The 19,279-nt window shown below is 55.2% G+C and overlaps 1 protein-coding gene across 1 annotated transcript in view; it reads right to left on the minus strand.

Annotated features, from left to right (window-relative positions):
* NT5M (5',3'-nucleotidase, mitochondrial) overlaps positions 1-19,279 on the minus strand; it is a 29,017-nt gene that overhangs the window by 4,705 nt on the left and 5,033 nt on the right. The gene's annotated exons all lie outside the window — the stretch shown is intronic.

Genomic DNA, 19,279 nt, shown 5'->3' on the forward strand with positions numbered 1-19,279 from the left:
ATTCCTGCTCTGCTCATGCTCCCAAACATGTGGGTTTGAGGCAGCATCAGCAGAGGTTGTGCATTCCATCCGTCCCATCCCACAGCTCCCAGCTCAACCCTGGACTCTGCACCTCACTTGCTTTTCCTTTCTTCTCCACAAACCGGCTGCAGCCGGCTGTCAGGTGCAAACCTTGTTCTCAGAGCAGCACCCCTTCAATTAACTCACCTGCCTTGGTGGCTGGAAAGGGTTTGAGGACATCCATGTGGCATAAAGATGTCAGGCAAAAGGATTTGGCTGCCAGGTTGTCACTTATGCCCCTCATGTAATACACAACCCCCTAGAAATGGGTTTGCAAAAGATGGTGCTGAGTTTACCTTGGGAAAGGGTGGTTTGGGGATTGAGATAAGAGTTCTACGAGCTGGCTGGGAAAGGAGAGAGAGGAAGAAATGCGTCAGGGCAAGAAAGGGGAGAGGTAAGTGACTCATCTGGGCTGGGAGCATGAAGCCAAAGGCCTTCCTGGCGCCATGGGGCTGCAGGGTGGCTGAATCTGGGCTGTGACAGCCTTGGATGGAGCCAGCCCTGTGTCAAGGCCTGCTTGTTGGCCAAGCTTGGGAGCCCTGTGCCAAAACTGCAGAGGGCAGGGAAGAGGCAGCCCCAGCCAGGGACTGGCTCCAGCTCCTAAAGGCTGTGCAGGGAAGGGATGAGGGGGATGATGCCCCCCAAATTCATTCACCTCCACACCACTCTCTGCTCCATTCCCTGCCAGTGCTGCCATCCCAGGGCACAGGATGTGGTCTATGCCAGGGCATGGGTTAGATGTTAATTTTTCACCTTTGGGAACACGCTGCCTGTCATATACGAGCTCGAGCTTATGGGGCTGGGGTAGGTTTTGTACTGAAACAGCTTCTGCTGCTGCCCAGAGGGGGATTTGGGTGGCCAAGAGCACCCAAAGCAGTGTCCTTGGGAGCCAGCTGGGTGCTCGTGGCCGATTTTACATGTTGTCTCCTAATTGCAGTTCTTCATGTTCCCTCAAAGCAAAAGGCGTAATTAGTTGGAGAACGGGAAGTGCGGGGATCCGGCAGCAGTCGGGAGCTGGTGGGGAGGGGGCAGCTCCTGCTTTTGCAGGATCCCTTCTCCCCCACCAAACCAGCTGCTGGCATTTCTCCTGCCACCATCACCATCCTCCTCCTGTGGTGCCACATCCACTTGGGCATCCTGGGAGGAAAACCAAGCACTGGCAGCAGCTCCCTGTCCTCATCTGAGCACCGCTGCACCCCTGTGAGCACACAAACACTTCTCTTTTGCCAGTTCCCTATTTGCAGCACTGTATATACAGTATAATCCACCCACGGGGTATCCAGGCTGTACTTGGCTGGGAAGGACAGAACATCCTTGTGATTCAAAAGGTCAAAATGAATGTCAATATGCTGTGAGCAAGAATGCCAAATCTGCCTTGGGGACACAGGGTGCTCGGAGGGACCCGGCTGTCAGGTGTGCTGCTCCCTAACAACAGACATGGGGTGCCTGAAAACCCTCTGCTTGCTGCAGGGTCAGGCAGGGCAACTATCCCTAAAAATAAGAATTCCATGGTGTGCAAACAGCTTTGCCTGCTCAGCCTGCAGTTCCCCGTACCCCCTTTCCACTCCTGGAAAGTGAGGGGGTGAACAGGTCACAATGCCCCTTCAAAATGTCCTCCCAGTCTCCTCCAGTTTCTGGCTCTAAAGCCCAAAATTCTGCCTCCTCCACAGGGCTCTGATGCAGAATTTTCTTCCCAGGGCTCAGCTGTGGATGCTGGGTGAGTCCATGGGCAAAACACAGCTGTAAGGCAGCTCCGGAAGGCAGCACGTCCCACTGAGCGCTGGACCGGGAGAAACCACCGCTCCTCCTCTTCCCAGATGGAGTGAAACTGCTGTCATTTCAAGCTGGGCTGGAGGAAGCTCAGCTTGGGCGGATGGCTGGGATTGATTTCCAAGTGACAGAGGCACTCGCGTGTCCCTTGAGCTCCCGGCCCTGTGCCTAATGATTTTCTCTGCTAATAATCTCCGCTGAGCAGGCAGCAGTGGTGCAGGCACAGGGCACGGGGATGAGTGGGATCATTCAGAGCCTGACATGGCAATGGCAGGTCCATGCTGCTCTTCCTGACATATGGATCCTTTTCATTCCTCTCCCCAGCCCATCCCAGCAGGAGGGCTGCCCACAGAGCCCTCAACACCAGCAGCACCAGCCCCTCTAATGATGGCCTCATCTAACGAGAACAAAGCCTTCTCAGGGCTTGGGGAATTTGGAGGTGAATTAGAAACTCCCTTCACAGTGGCAGGGAAACTCCCAGGAGCTGACAGTGTTTTGCTGGAGGGCTTTGAAGGCTTTGGAGCTGTGCTAAGTGCAGGGGTTCCATAGTGTGATCCTCCTGGACACAGCGTTCCCACACACAGAACTATGGAATGGCCTGGATTAGAAAGGACTTTAAAGGTCATCCAGTTCAAATCCCCTCCCATGGGCAGGGACACCTTCCACTAGACCAGGTTGCTCCAAGCCCTGTGCAACCTTGCCTTGGACACTTCCAGGGATGCGGCAGCCGCAGCTTCTCTGGGCACCCTGTGCCAGGGCCTCCCCACCCTCAACAGGGAGAATTTTGCCCCAATATCCCATTTACCCCTGCCCTCTGGCAGTGGGAAGCCATTCCCCCTTGTCCTGTCACTCCGGATCCTTGTCCAAAGTCCCTCTCCAGATCTTTGGAGCCTCTTTAGGCACTGGAAGGGGTTTGAAGATCTCCCTGTCACCTTCTCTTCTCCAGGCTGAACACCCCCAGCTGTGTCTCAGCCTGAGCTGTCCCCATAGCAGAGCTGCTCCAGCCCTTGGAGCATCTTTGTGGCCTTCTCTGGACCTGCTCCAGTAGCTCCACATCTTTCTTCCCTTCTCTCTCCTGGTGCAGTGCAGGGAGCAGGAACAAGAACATGACCGTGGGTGCAAGATTCTCCAAACACAGACTTTTGGGGACATCCCCATTGTCGCCATCCCAGCGCTGCCGACGAGAGGCTGTGTCCAGGAGGAGCAGTGGGACACGTCTGTCCCTGCCGGAGCCGAGGTCGGGGCAGGTGACGGGAGCTGGCAGTGCTGCCCAGCCTGGCAGGGCTCTCGCAGCCCCGACCTTTCTGGCTTTGAAAACAGGATGGGAACAAGACGCACTTTTGTTTTCAGTTTGGGAGCTGGAACGGGACCTTCTGGCTGTTCCTGGGATGTTACGGCCTCCCGGCTGCTGCGGGGGCAGGGACCACGCTCTGGTACCCTGGGCAGCCTCATTGCTCCTTTGCATTTTGTCTTTCGTCAGCAGATCCCAAAGCTCTCCCCATCCTCTCCTGCAGCCAGGCTGGCTGGGGAAGCTCCCCTGGGAGCACCAGCAGGGATGAGCGGCTCTCCCTCAGCCTTCAGCTGGAAACACCCCTGGCTCTCACCATGGCTCACGTGCTGGGGAACCCAGGGAGGTCGGGGAGTTTGTGGTGCTGCTCCGTGAAAAATGTGACTGTTGCCCTGGGTAGCACTGGGCACTGAACTAGAAAACCAGCATACAAGGAATCCAGGTGCCTGCACTTTGTGTCACCTCTAAAACCCAGCTCATGGCCACCAAGGAGCTGCTGGCAGCAACCCTGGACTGTGCTGTGGGTCTAAGGCTGGGGACAGGAGGGCAGGGAGCAGCTGGGGCTTGCAGCAAGGCCATGCTTATGCTCACAAAATGGAGGGAAATGGGGTTGAATCCCACATCCCGCCATGAGCAGGGTCAGCTGATCCTTACTCAGGGACCAGAGGACTCTGAGTCACAGAAATAAGGGACAATGTGACCCTGTACCAAAATTGGGAAGAACTCTGGGCAGTCTCTCCCTGCACAGGGTTGGCAGTGGTTCACTGCTCGATATATCAGCCATGAGGTGGGCAGGCAACAGATGATAAGGATATTTTGTTCCTCTGGTGTGGAAACGGAAATTTCTAAAAGAAAAAGGGAAGCACTACAACCCCCGATGGCAGGTGGGGATCTGGCACTTTGTTGTCACTGACCACCTGCCCTGGGACAACTCCAAGGACAAAAACCTCAGTCTCTCTGCTTCCTGGCCCCGCTCCTTATCAACCTCCCACACCCACAAAGGGAGAAATAATCTACCCGGTTCCTGTGGAAGAGATTGTGAGCGGCCAATGATGGGAAATCGCACGGGTCCTGCCACGTTGGTGCACGTGTGGGTGCACAGAGGCTCCTGCAGCATTTCCCGGCAAATCCCTGGATTGTGCCAGTAACTCCTGTGAGCCACTCATGCTCGCCCTCCATGGTCTTCTGCCCCTTTTGTGTGCTGAGATCCCATTTAATCTCTTCAGTGACAAATTCATACCACCTTTTGCAGTAGCAGTTGTCACAGCAGGGAAATAGGGTTTTTTTTTAAGAAAATCAAGATTCCCATGTAATTTCTGCTGTGGGGACCTCAGGAGTTTACTAGGAAAATTAAACCTCATCTCAACTGCCTGTAGAATGGAAAGCAAGGCTGAGGCTGTTTGTGTGTCCCCAAATCCTTCTCCTGGCTGAACTCAGCCAAGGCTGGGTGAAGACAGGTCTCCACAGGCCAGGAGCTGCTATGGGGCTGGGAACAGTGGGGTTGGTGAAGCACAGGGCTGGGAAAGGGGCTAGGGAAGGAGTAGGGAGACCCAGGGCAGCTCCATCCCTGTCCCCTTTGGCCACAGTCCCTCTGCAGGGCAGGAATACCCAGCATTTCCTTGAACCCCCTAACGCTACGTATTCCTGCCCTGTATCCCCATTGCCCTGCTCAGTCCATTTTCCTTGTGCTGACATGAGGATTCATGCAGAAGTCAGGTCAGGGACCAAATTCAGCTGGGAATATCTGCCCTGCCAAAGGTTTGTGCCCTGAGTTGTCCCTGCACGGGTCTGGCTGGATCGGTGCTGCCCCGAGGTGCCGCAGGGCCAGAACCCCCTGCTCCAGGGTCTGGTTTGTGCCTCTGGGTGATATTGTTCCTGTGAAAAACATGATCCTTGTTTTTGCTGCCTCAGGGCTGAACCATTGCCCTCCCCGGGGACGGGTCCCTGAGTGCTGGCAGGGATTTATAGCCTGCCATGATTTATGGTGGAGGTGGAGCAGGACAGAGCTGTCACAGCCAGCACCAAAGGAACCCTGGCATTAGGACTGTCCCAGCATGACCTTACCTGGCCATGCAGGACAAAGCTCTGAGGTCAGAGAAGTGTCCCCTGAGGACAGCGGTGGCATCCACAGGACGGGTGACAGTGTGCATGTGTTCAGTCACCTGTTTCCCTCACGGAAAAAACCAGACATGAGAATTTAAAATGCAAATTTTTGCCTCCAGTTCAGAGGCTTGCTCATCTGCCACATCCAGAAGGGACATGGTAGGAGCTGGCACTGCCAGCGGGGGACACCAGCTGACCCAAAGACAGAGCAAATCATGGGGAGTGGCAGCAGATGTGGTGTTGGACTCAGAGAAGTCACCGAGCAATAACACAAAGCAGAGGAGCTGTGGAAATACAGAGCTCCCGAGTAACTGGGATCTGGAACACCCCCGGCCCCCCAGGCACCTCTTCTCCTTACACCACTACCCTCCTCTGCAGGGAGGCAGGGAGGGGAGAGGGGAAAGCCAGCACCAAGTGCCAACCCCAAATCCCAACCTCTTCTCCTCATCCTTTGACTGTCACTGCTCCCTTCCCATCCAGCTCCTCCTTATCCATGCAGGGCTCTGTGGCCGGACCAAACAGCTGCTCCCACCGCATGCAGGGCTGTGACCCAGACAATTAAATACATTCAATACAAGCATCTTGTCTTCTGCAGTGTTGAAATCCAACCCTGGGTGCTCCCAGGCTGTCCCTGCCCTCCTCCTCCTCTCCTGGGTGAGAGGTCTGTGGTTGCTCAGCTCTGTTTATTAACCAGGAATTTTTCCCCTCCAGCAGTTTCTTTATTTTCACCGCAAAGCGATGCAGAACCACCTTGACTGAGAGCAAGTGAAAGCCCAGTGCTGATGCCTGCACCAGTTCAGACCAGCAAGGAGCTGGGCATTCTCCTGGGGGATGGGATCAACATGAAGGGACTTGGAGAGGTCCCTGCAGTGGGATCAGGTGTGCAAATTTGGGGTCTGCCATGAGCTGAGTGACACTGAAGTGCTGGGACATGTGGGGTCACACCAAAGCCAGCGCTGCCTGGGGGACTGCTGGGGATCCCTTTCCTCATGGGACCCCAGGTGGGTTCTGGGGCCGTCAGGATGGAGTTGTCTCCCTTCTAAACCTGGGACAGCATCACCAGCATGCCTCCTGGGACAGTTTGAGACAGTGGCTGGCCTTCCAGACAAAGAGCCTTTGGTGATGAAATGCCTCTTGAGCAGCTCCATAGCAGACTGACAACCAGCCTGTGCTGAGGTCATGCTCTTCCATCTGGGTTTCCACCAGCCAGTGAGTTATTGTAGGAGGACAGAGAGGATTTATCCTTAGTTTATCCTTGCTGTAAAAAGCTGGGTGTCTCTCCCCCGGCCCTGAGCATGGATCTGAGGCTGTGAGACCCTCACCCTGCTCCCTCTATGGCTCCCATGCATCCCTCACTGCCCTGTTCCTGCAAGGTCCCCACTGCCAACCCCGTGTGTGTGAGCTCATGGGAACTCCCTGCGCAATGCAAACGTCTTCCAACACACTTCCCACTCACCAGAGTTTGGGCAGATCCTGTATCATCCCTATTTTGGGTCCTCCCCAGGTCCCCAGGATGGCCTTGCTGCCCAGCCTGACCGAGCAGAGGAATGGCAAAGAGTTCCAGCACACATGGGCTGTGCCAGCCCCGTCCCGGCCACCAGTTCTGGGAAATACCCCGTGAGCCTGCAGGGCTGTACTGGCAGGAGTAATACCCGATCCCCGTGGCTGATAGCAGCCTTTCACGGCTCTTAGCCAGGCCCTCTGGGAGAGGTGAAGCAGTTCAGCCTCCCACAGCCCTAAGGAGAGGGAAGGTAGGTGCAAACAGCTAAAAATTAGTTTGGGGAGAGCCAGGGCCATGCTGTGCCAAGCCCTGCTGCATTCACAGTGGGTATCAAAGCCGGCACCGCACCCCAGGAGAGCCCTTTTTCGTGCCACGTACCCCCCACTAACACTTTCCAACTCCTGTGCTCATTTTCACCCAAATTACACTAGAGGTAGAAGTCAAAAGGCAATTTCTATGCACATCAGGAGAACTGCTGATGGAGGATACAGAGGAGAGACAACTCCTGCTGAGAAAAATGCTGCAGTGTGAGCCCAGCCCTCTACCAGACACCGGAGCAGCCACCCGGAGGCCAAACTTCCTGGGAAATCTGGCTTCCTTGGGCTGGCCGCTCATGGCATCACAGGGTTTGTTTTGTTCTGGGCTTGAGATACCGGTGAGATGAAAAAAATGCTTTGTGAGTGTTGAATTAAAAGGATGATGCAAAAGCTGCAGGGTGCTTTGGCTGGGAAACGTGAGCGGCTCACAGTTGGCCCCGACAGGGCTCAGGCTGTTTGGAGAACATGGGGTTTCTGCGATTAGGCTGCTCATATGACTCAATATATAACCACCAGTTACACACTAGATTTAATCTTGGGTCAAAAGTCATGGATAATTCAAACCACACAGAAAATGTTGATCGCCTGCTTGCCGGAGCTGTTTTTCTCTGTTATTCTTTGTTTGGGCTAAACAACCTCCGCAAAGCAAATGCAGCCTGGCCCAGGGCAAGAGGGGGGCCAGTCCTGGCTGGAGTGATCCCTGTTCCCGCTCCAGGAGCTGTCTGCTCTGCCTGAATCCCACATCCAGTTTTCTGAGTCTCGTTCCATCTCATGCATTTGCCATGGGGGAAGTTGAAGGATGATTCACACCCTAAACTTCCCGTTGGAATCATCACATCAGTCCTGGGTCAAGTCGTCTCACTGTTTGGGCAGTGAGGGTGCCTTCCTCACCCTGAGGGAGCAAGGCTGGGAATGCTGCCTGTCCTGTAGCATTTTGGATACTTGGCTCCCTGCATCCTGTATTTCATTTGGTTCCTCTCAGGGACTCCCCCAGTTTCTTGTTTTGGGCAGTTTCTTTCCTGACCAAGTCACAAAAAACTCTCTGGTATCTGGAAGATGCCAGTGGGGATGGACAGGAATGTTCTGCCTGGTCAGGTTAATTGAGCAAAGGATTTCAAAGCAGGGTCTTGGAAACATTGATCAGGTCAAAGATCTGTGCCTGGGGTGGTGAGGGACTGGAACTGGAACAGCCCAGAGCAGCTGTGGCTGCCCCATCCCTGGGAGTGTCCAAGGCCAGGTTAAACAGGGCTTGGAGCACCCTGGTCTAGTGCAAGGTGCCCCTGCCATGGCAGGGGATTGGAACTCCATGACCTTTAAGGTCCCTTCCAACCCAGGCCATTCCATGATTCCATGATTTTGAGCTCTGAGGTTTCAGTGTGTCTGTGGGGAGCGTTTGCTGCTCCGTGCACCCATGAGCAGATGGTTGCCCTTTCACTGCTTTCCAGAGGCAGCATCCATGATTTCTGGTGATTTGCTTCTCTGCTAAAAGCTTCACTGGGCACGAAAGGGAGAAGCCATCCTTCAGCTGTGCAGAACAGTGTCTTGCAGGATGGTTATTTGTAGGGAATGCAGCGTCCCTTCTGCCCAGTCTGTGGCAGCAGACGTCACTGCTCGGTTACTGCACAGGGACAAGCGCCTGTCGTGGAGCATGGCTGAGCTCATCCATCACTGAGCTCCTCTGCTCCTCAGTCTCCTCTCAGGTCATTAGGAAGGATGAGTGATCCCTCCCTTCCCCTACAAAACCCTTTGCCATGCAGTGACAGAGAAGGATGCAAAGAGCCCCTAAGAGCACAAAAAAGCTTTTCCCTGCAGGGGCACGAAGGAGGCAGGGAAGCAACATCCCATCCATTTTGCAATCAGGAGGGGCACTGAGACAATCACCTCAGCCAGGGCTGGGCAGGATGACACTAAACCCCATCTCTGGGCAGAACCTCCTGGTCCCTGACTGCTCCTGCCCTCACCATGGAGCTGGTGCTGTGAGCACAGCCAGAGGGTTTTGCCTGAAAACCAGGGATCTCAGCCTGGGGTAGAGCCAGCCAGAGCCTGAGAGGGCTGATTCCTCTTTCCATACATCTGCACAGGAAAGAGGCAAAGCCCTTGGGGATGAGGAGAGAAAGCACTGGAACAGGCATAAACAGCTTAGTAATAATACTAATGATAGCAGTTAGCACGTCGGCAGTGGTTTGCAGCGCAGAGCACTGTACAAACATTAATTAGTGCAGGCAGACAATTCAGCGATATGGTTCCCATTTTGCCAACTATGATGAGGAGAGAACCGACCATCTGCTTAAATCCTCTTTAATTTAATCCCGGGGCCTTCACAGGAAAATCCTGAGCCCATTTCAGCCTCAGATGAAACCGCCTGAGAGTGGATGGGCCCTTCAGACTCTCCTGGATCCCACCACGGGATGTTTGAAGGATGTTGGTGGCTGTGGGCTGAGCCTGGAGCTGGAAAACACACCGTGGCTGTTTTCTGTGTCAATACATACACGTGGTGTAGCCAGAGCACCGCTGGTTTTCCTTTAGACACGTGTTGCTGGAGTCTTTGGGGTTTTCCAGTTGGAGATGTAGAGCTAGTTTGGGCTATTCTTATCCTCTGCTGCTCTACCTGTGGCAGTTTTATGACCTGTTGGGACAGCTGGTTCATTCATAAAAATTAAAGCAGCTGTCAAGAATGACTGGTATGAGTCAGATGGGATAAGCTATAACTGGGGTTCAGCCCTTTGGGGTAGCTCTGCTGGCTCCGGGGACATGTGTGGCTGAGACTGAGACACCATGAGGCACTGGACACCAGGATAAGCTAAAACTGCTGCAATTAGGGTACCCAGGGCTTTTTCTCTTTAAGGATACTGTTCTGTATTGCACAGCAAGCACACACTGCAGTGCGGTTTGGCCAAGGATGGGGGTCAGCACTCGGGGCTTGGCCATGGGGCTGGAAGTTGAACCCCAGTATGAGCCAGACACAGGAGCAGCACCCTAAAAATCCCTCTCAGAATGGGGGAACAGCAGATGCTGCAGGAGGGTGAGCTGGGAGGGCGAGCAGCTGGAAGCAGAGCTGTGATCATGCCTCAGCACAGCAGCGCAGCGGTGCTGGGGGTGCAGCCATGCCTGGGGCTTTCTGCAGCCCTCCCTTGCTCCATGGATAATGCCTAGGCAGGAAAAGAGGCGGATGGAACCACAGGGGATGGGAAAGGCCAACACTTCCACAAGGAGATCCCCTTCTCCTTCAGTAGCAGGAAAACATGTTTGCCTACTCTTAAGCTAATATTGAAACCACGGTCCCTTTCCAAACACTGCGTCTGAATTTCCCACTGCACGTGAACTCATCAGCCCTACACATGGAAGAACGTGCTCAGCTCCAGCACAGGCTGGTTTTCCTAGGCTGATTTATTAGGATTAGTGGCTTTTTTTCACTAGGTATAGATTCGAAAGTCTATAATGGTGGAATTTTCCCTCTTCTCAGGGCAGATGGGTTCTAACACAGAGCCAAGAAGGGTTTGCAAAGAATTTTATTTTTTCTTTAGACAAAAGAGCTCCTGGATCACTTTTCCCTGACTGAGCACACCTCGTATTTCATTTAAATCCTGCACTGAGCTGAGCTGGACCTGCAGCTACATCTCAAATTTGCAGATGCTGAAATGCTTGGCTAGATCAGGGCCTTCCTCCTCTCACCATCTCCCAGGGCCTTTTCAAATTAACCCCCAGCCCAGCCATGTTTTGAAGTCCAGGATGGTGCAAATGGTGCAGATAATGCTGATTTCAGCAAGATCCTCTAAGCTTGGGCTCTCTCTCAGTTTTGTCTTGTGGATGGCATCCCCAGGCAGCTCCTGCATTCCGTCTCCACACCAGGTTGCCTTGTTAAGTGCCTGATTTTAATTTCTCTCAATCAGAAGCTGGGCCCGAGCAATTACGTCGTAACGAGCAATTCATCCAGGGGGAGAGTGTGGATCTAGGTTAATTGGTCTGACAACTGAACCCAATCCTTTCCGGTTTTGCCCAGTTTTCCTTATTTTTCTCTCCCTCTGCACAATCTCTGCAAAGCTCTCAGCCTTGTTAATTAAGAAGGTAACTTCACCCCAAGGGCTGTTTTGTTCTCCCCTCCCTCCTTCAAACACAAGAGTGAAAAAAGCAGCAAGAATTATCTAGTTTGGGATGAAACAACCACCTTGGAGCAGGACAGAGCCGGCTGGGTCTGACAGCAGTCAGACTGTGTGGAGCTGCTGCTGTTCTCCTGGGCTTTGGGGAAACAATGCTGCATGATGAAAGCAGGTGCAGGGCCAGAAACACTCCTCCAGGCACGTTTGATATGTTCCACAGGCACACTGCAAAGCGGGGCAGGGTGGAAAACAGGGGGGTCCCTAGGGCTGGGTGGGTTCTGGGTCATGGCTGGGGCTGCAGTGCTGCAAATTTGGGGGACAGATGCAGGAGGGTTTATGGCTTCTTGGGAACACACAGTCCTAATGGTCTGGGCATTTCTGAAACCCTTTTTGCTAAAAAAGACTGTGGCAAAAGCCCCGTGCATCGGGGTCTCTGCCCTGTGGCCATACCAGGAGGAGTAGAAATGAAGCTTTGCCCTTTTTTGTGGGCTCTTTGTGGTCTCTTTTTATGAATTCCCATCAAAAAGCTGGGCTCTGCCCATGCCAGGCAGGGTGGGACACCCTGTTTTCTGGTCTCCCATGGGTGTGGGCAGCCCCAACCCCACTGTATGGGAAGGAACTAGAACATGTTCTGTGCCTCCATTTTCATAATCGGAAGGTTCGTGGGTAACCCAGAGATCAATTTTGGAGTGAGGAGATGCCAGTGATGTTTATAGTCAGACATGTTTCCCTGCAGACTGGTATGTCCTGCAGAGAATAAACTGGCCTCAGTGCAGGGAATCAGTCCCAAAACACATCCCCTGTGCTCCAAGATGCACTGAGGGGATCTGTCTGGGCAGCTGAGGCTGCCACTGGCACCAGTGCCTGTCCCCAGCAGCCACTCAGGAGCACTTTCTCTGGGATAAAAAGGATGTGCGCAAGATGAATGAGCAGGAAGCACAGCTGTGAGAGTGCTCTGCTAGACTGGGAAAGGAAAATCTGTTATAAAACAGGCACCCGAGGCGTGAGTTTGCTTTTCCAGAGGCTGTGGGAGCCCGAGGGTCTGGGACTGAGAGCAAAGGAGATGCCTGCAATGGGAGGGGTGGTAACACTTGGAAAGCTTCAGAGATGGTTCCTCAGGGCTCATGGAGTCATTACCTGGCACGGCTGTGACTGGGAGGGGAAGGAAGCAGGGCAGGGGCGTTGAGCCAGGGGGTTCCCAGCTGGCACCTGGCCAAAAGCCTCATGCAGGTGGGCACAGAAAGGGTAACACAGGCACCAGGGATCCCAATCCCACTGAGATGGAGAGCTGTGACCATCTGCTGCCCACTCCTGGATGGTGCCTTCAGCAGTGATATCACAAAATGGTCTGGGTTGGAACTTTAAAGACCACCCAGTTCCAGCTGGTGACAGCACTGAGCCTTGCCTGGGTGGCAGCAGTGCTGTGTGCAGGCTCTTTGCAGCACCAAGTGCAGCAGCTCCCTGCCTTTCCCATCCCTTTTCCTGGGAAGGGCTCAACCCATGCAGCAGGAGCTGCTCCTCGTCCTCACACGTCCCCTGGCGCTCACAATGGAGCCCTCTTGCCTGACTTTTACTAAACAGAAGCCAACTCCCAGCCTCCATAGCTGCTTCTAGTGCACCTCCCAGCACTTTTGGGAGTTTCCCTGAGCCCTCTGGTGTTTTGAAGCCATCCCCAGGAGCTGTTGGGTGACTCACCAGGCAGATGTGAAGGCAGCACAGGTGCTGCCGAGCTGGGGCTCCCATTGGGATGGCACAAAGGAAAAATGCCATGGGCACACAAGGCTCACAGGCTTGGTTACATCTTCATAGACCCTCAAGAGCTCTCACCCAGTACGTGAACTACAGCCCTTCAGTAACTGCTGTTCATCTCCCTCCCCTGGATCTCAGGAAAACAGACCCAGCTCCAGCCCTGGTTACCTGGAGATGCTGAATGCAGATTCTGGGGCATGGGGTATAAGACCCAGACACAGCCAAGGCAAGTTCACCCCAAATCTGGCAAGTTAGAGTTTAAAATAATATATAGGGTGGGTCTGCTCTGGGAGAGGAGCAGCACCAGGATCACTGCTGGCACCCTCCAGCCCAGGAGGACTGGGCACGTGAGGGATGGGGATGGGCTCAGACCTGCTGAGGGTGGTTGTGGGGTGTTCAAGCTCAGCTCCACTGGTCTCTGCCCATGGTGTGGCCTGACACCAGTGCCCTCCCCTATGACGGGTGTTTACAGAGCTGGACAGGATCCCTGGAGCCCTTGTGTCCATGTCCCTCTGGCTGCAGGACACCAGGGTTCTATGAGGTCGTGGTCAGACCCTTCCTGCAGCTGCATCCAAGAGCTGGGGATCTCCAGGAAAAAGCCATGAGCTGGGAACCTCCAGGAAAAAGGCACTGGTGGGATGTTGCTGGCACGTTTGGTGGTTGGTGGAAACAGCAGGCGAGGTGGCCTCGTGCTTGGGGTTGCTGGTCCCGGCGGTGCTCTGAGTGCAGCATCAGCTGGATTTTGGCAGCTGTGAGCCCTGGCCCCTCACTGCCCACAGTCCTGGCCCCAAGGAGGCAGGGAGAAGGTGGCATGCTCACGTCTGAATACAACATGTTCCCCAAACATGTTTGTTAACATAGTCACAAATAAACATTTTGCAAGATTTTTGCCAGGAGGACGGGCTTAATGTGTGTGGAGCCCTGAAGGACAGGAGAAAGCCAGTGCAGCCTATCATGTGGGCTCTGGTCTGGCCTCCCCAGCACTGCTGGGGCAAGGGAAGTTGATTCCTCTCTGGGGAGTGCATTACTCAAGTCCCTGTGCACAAATTGAGAGGCAAATCCCATTAATCCAACCAGGAGGGAACAATATTGTAGTGCTGGAGGAGAAGGGAAGGGCAAGCAATACCCACCAGGAACCACCCCAGTTCCTCTGTCCTCCCTACCAGCAGCTGTGCTCCCACTCTGCTCCCCAAAATGGGCTCCAGCTTCAGAGTGAGCAAAAGGAAAAAGCAAAGTCATGTCCCAGCTCCTTGGGGGATTTCAGGCTTTCAGGGGCAGGATGAGCAATCTCAGTCCTGGGAGGGCTGTGGGGTCCCATGGGGAAGCAGGGGCACAGCCAAGCAGGGAGGCATGGAGGGGGACAGGGGATGCCCTGGGCTGTCAGGGGTCTTCAGCCTGAGATTTTTCCTGGGATATTTTCTATATGGACCCTATAGATGCCTAGTTCATCTTCTAACCCACAAATCATTCATGTTTTTGCCCATCCCATTCTCTGCCCCATCCAGCTGGAGAGAGAACAAGTGGCTGGGAGGGGGCTCAGCACCTGGTGGGGGCCAGCCCAGCTCATTTCCTCATCCCTGGAAGTGTCCAAGGCCAGGTTGGACAGGGCTTGGAGCAACCTGGTCTAGTGCAAGGCGTCCCTGCCCATGGCGGGGTGTTGCAATGAGATGATCTTTAAGATCCCTGCCAGCCCAAACCATTCTATGATTCTGGGATTTTCCTGGCACCTGCAGCGGCGGCTGCCCCTCGGTACCCCCAGGTGGTCCGGCTGGTCCCGGTAAGCTGTGCCTCCGGGCTGCAGTTCCCAGCGGGAGGGATGCAGAGGGCATTGGAGCCTGGGCTGGGATAACCGGGAGGGCTGAGGGGCTGGAAGGAGGGCTGGCACACCGTGCTGAGCGCAGGCTGGCAGCAGCGCGCTCCCACACGCGATCACACAGTCCCCTCTAGTGGATATTCCTCTTCCATCCACATGGATGTCCTGCCCACGCTGCGTTGGCACCACCTGGCTCCGAAGCCTGGCCCCAGCAGTGACCCTGGGGCACCATCCTGCTCCTCTCCTGAAACGGGGCACGGTGGCAGGAGCAAAGCCCCATCCAGCTGCCTCCAGCTGGTCCATCCCTTCCTCCGCTCCTTCCCGTCCTGCGTATTTGGGTGACTCATCCTTCCCCCGCCCCGTCCCCTGCCCTGGCTTTGTCCCACACCACCCGCTGCCCTTGCGTCAGGGCTGGCCCTGGTTGGCCCCTGCATTCCTGGTTCTCCCTCTCCGCTGGGATTTCACACTGCTCGGAGTTATTTGGGCAGTGACCAACATGAGAACGAGCTAATGAGCACCCGCGTGGCGACTGCTTCCAGGGATCCAGGGGTGAGCACCACTTGCTCCCGCCCTGCTAGGGCCTGCTACCTTGGTCCAGCTTGGACTCGGGAGAAGTGGGATGCTCTGAGGTGGGAATCCCCTGAGGGGGGTGGGTGTTTGCACCTTTGTCCAGCAGCTCCTGCCCCTGGCAAGGGTGCAAAGGCTCCCACTTGCACAGGCCTGGAGCACTGCCCTGTGCTCAGGGCCAGGGCCGGGGCACTGCCACCTCCTTACCCCTCCTCTCTGCCTCTGCCTGCTTTGGAAACTGCTTATCACCTGGAATAAATGTGATAATCTGCAACCTGAGGCTTTTCAAGGGAAAAAAGCCACGTAGGAGAGCGTGGAAGAACAGACACAGCTGCAGACCAGGAGTTCATCATGCTCCATCAGGATGCAGTCCCTCCCACTTGTTCCATCTTCTACTGCAAACACGTGCCCCTGGTCCCAGTGCCACCATCCAGCAGCCCCAGCTCAGGGCAGAGCTGATGTCAAACCCTCTGCCTCCATCCCTGGGCCAGGGAAGGATGGTGTCTCCTCTGGGGAGCTGGGACCTCCAGTGCAGGGCGAGGGCAGTGGGGATGGAGAAGGAGCTGTGGCCCAGCACTTGCTGCCCAGAAGCCCCAAAAAGCAGCAGGAAGGTCAGAGAGGTGCCTGTTGCTCAAACCAGCCCTGGGACAGCTTTGTGGGCCTCACAGGAGCATCCTGGGGAGATGTACACCCAGTTCAGGCCATGCTGTTTGAGCAGGCAGCTGAATCACCTTGACCCCATGCTGGCCAGGAGGCCTTTGGTGTCCCAGCTCCAGCAGAACTGCGTCTCCAGCTCACAGATGTGATTCTGGTTAACACCTTGTGTCATGTCCTGGAGTCACACCAGTGCAAGGAGCACATGATCCGCTTCTGTCCTTTGATTCTGATTTTCCCAGCCCTCCTGGGATGGTCCCACAGTCCTTCCTCCCTGCCTCTGGTCCTGTGTGTCCAGCTGGGCTATGGCATTGCTCACAGCATGCAGTTTCTGGTCATGCACAAGGATTCTCATGGCACAGCCCCACAGCAAGCAGGGGAGTCCACAGACACCTCACAGGCTGGGTGCGTGGATGTGGAGCAGCCAGCAGTGATGGATAAGGCATAAAATCCCGGAGAGAGCCAGGCCGTGACAGTCCCAGCCCCTTTTATAGCTTCTGCTCTGTGGCCCAACAGGACACACACTTCACAGCTTTATTTATTATAAAAGATCTTTAGGAAGATGAACTCTACCCCAAACCACCCCTTGGCTTTATTTCTGCCCACAGGGACTGTGTCTAACAGCATGATGGCACTGCCAGGGCAGCAGGGCTGGTTCCAGGTTTTCTGGACAAGAGGACATTCCCAAACCTGGAGGTGAACCCCCTATCCCCACACAGAGCGACAGCTGGGAAACTGCAAACCCCAAACTCCATTTCTAGGCAGCTGGATGCCAAACAACCCAGTGTTTATTGCAGTGCTCCTCATTTGCCTCGAGTTTATAGATGTACATTCAAAAATAAAAGCTCTGTGTATCTCAGCTGGACACAGACAGGCTTGAACAATGAATAGGCCAATCCGTCGATGAGGGAGTCACCTCCCAGTCCCAAGTGTGGGAGCAAACAGTCCAGCTACCAGCTCAGGATCTCTGTGCATCGAGTTGGAGCCTCAGGCATGAGAAACTCCAGCTCTGCTTTCAAGTATATTTGGTGTGCACACACGTGGTTTCTCTGGCATCACATCTCACCACGAGGAAAAGACCTGCTGGCCCCAGAGAGCCACATCCCTCGGGTCTGCCCCAGCTTCAGGGGAAGATGACAGGTTTGGGCAGCTGCTGGAGCGATGTGCCAGCTTGTTTTGGCTCAATGAGCAGGGAGAAGACTCTGGGGAGCTCAGGCAGCTCGTATTTACATGGTACCATTGGGAAAATACCAGCAGGGACCTCATGAAGTCACCCCAGCTGCACACAGGGGCCAACAGGCAGGGGGGGTCTGGTGGAGCCAAGGGGTTCCTGATGTTCAGCAGCTGCTGCTCATGGTGCTCCTGTGCTGTCCCAGTTCCCAGCTTGCAAACCCTCCAGCTGAGACAGCTCTTGGCCAGAAGCCTGCACCTCAGGCAGCTGCACATCCCAAACAGACCCCCCCAAACCAAACCCACCACCCACAGAAGCACACAGTGGTTTAAACAGGAAAGAAAAATGAAAAAAAGAAGCAAAAAAAGATGATTGTGGTATGTAAGTCCCACTGCCCTGGGCCAACCATGCCAGCTTTTACGCTCCCCCCATCCCAAAAAACAGGGCAAGCCCCATGTCGACACAGGCCCCATCCCTGGCCCTGCAGCACCCAGGGAAGGCACAGGTTCCAAAGCACCAACTCCAGAACCCCTCCAGGTCCTGCATACGGGAGGGGTCTGGCTGCCACTGCTGAATTAGGTTATTTGTTGGTTATGTAGCTTTAAGTTCATGTACTTTTGCTCACAGAGGCCCACAGGAGAGGGGAGAGACAAACCAAAGGTGTGAGCAAGGAGCACAGGGTGGCAAAGCCCAGCCAAGCCCTGGCTACTTCCTCTGCCTGTAGGGTTATGTGTCCAGGTGGGGAATTTTACTCCTGCAGCCAGCAAGTCCTTGGGCCAGGAGGGCAGTGGGATCCTGGACAGCGTGGGGACACACAGCAGCAGGGGCGAATGGCCTCTGTGGTGTCAGCAGTGATGCACCCGGATCATCCCTGGGGCTTTGCCTGGCGTGGGCCAGCACCAGCTCCCACTCGGGACAGCCGGGCTGTGGCTGCCCTGCGGCAGTGCCACAGGAAGGGAGGGGATACCAGCCAGCTGCTGGCTTTCCCATCAGCTGGGATTTTTCTCTGAGACCAGCAGCAGCAGCAGCTGCTTTCTCGTGCCAGACAGGTCGCTGAAGTTCAAGACCGGACTGGTGCGGGCTCGGCGAAGCAGGGATGAGACAAACAAGAGAGGAAGAGGCTGTGGGCACAGCTATGCCAAAAGCATCCCTCCTGGAGCTGCCCCTTGGTCCAAACCCTCCCTTTTTGGTGGCCAGCTGAAGCTTCCCAGCAGCGCTGGCTGCTCCCAGAGCTCAGCAGCGCCGGCACTGTCCCCTGGCAGAGGTGGCTGGTACAGCTGCGTGTGCTGTGAGCCCTTTGCACCAGCCAGGCACTGAACACCTCTCTGCAGCAGCCCAGAACCAGGGGAGTGGGGCTGGCAGCATGCTCTGTCCCCAGACATCCAGCACTGGGACCGTAGTGGAGCTGCAGAACAAACTGACCCTGTGATACAGCTCGTGGGCACCTCTCATGGGCCCCTGTGCTGGTTTCGACCAGGGCAGAGTTAATTTTGTTCACAGTGGCTTGTATGGGGCTATATTTTCTGTGAAGAAAATTAACTCTACCCTGGCTGAAACCAGCACAGCTCCCCAGCCTTTAACAGAACATCCCTCCAACATCTTCCCCTGCAGAGTGTGAGAACTGCAAACAGCATCCATGGATGTACTTGTGACAATCCTCCACCACCACAACCCCAGTGCAGGGAGCCTGGACAGCATCTGCCTGCTCTCCCTGCCCTCCCAGCCACCCCTCTCCCCAGATCCAGGCACTGCCAGGCCGAAAGACCTCCCGAGGCAGCCCCCTGGGATGAAACCCTGCAAGGACTAAACAAACCCCACGCATGATCCCTGACCATAACGCAGAGGGGAGGATGGAGAGCTGGTCTGTGCCACGCAGTGCACCAGGCAAGGGCAGTGACAAGCTGAGGGTGACCTTGTCCATCAGAAGCACCAGGCTGGGCTCATGGGGGGTGCAGATGCAGCACAGAGACCCAGGAGCCAGTGGGAAATGCTCCCCACCCAGGCTGTCAGGTCCACAGGCACAATCCTGCTCTTGGTCCCTTGTGGCACGGCTGGGCTGGGGTCTTTTTTTCAAGTCCAGGTGACTGTGGCACTTCAGCTCACCCTCCTCTTCCTCTCTGCAGCAGGGACAGCATCTGTCTGTCTGTCCATCAGTGGTTCTGGCTTTCCGCAGGACTCCACCGGGCAAA

This window comes from Corvus brachyrhynchos, unplaced genomic scaffold (genome assembly GCF_000691975.1).
Source record: "Corvus brachyrhynchos isolate BGI_N302 unplaced genomic scaffold, ASM69197v1 scaffold5, whole genome shotgun sequence".
Taxonomy (NCBI): domain Eukaryota; kingdom Metazoa; phylum Chordata; class Aves; order Passeriformes; family Corvidae; genus Corvus; species Corvus brachyrhynchos.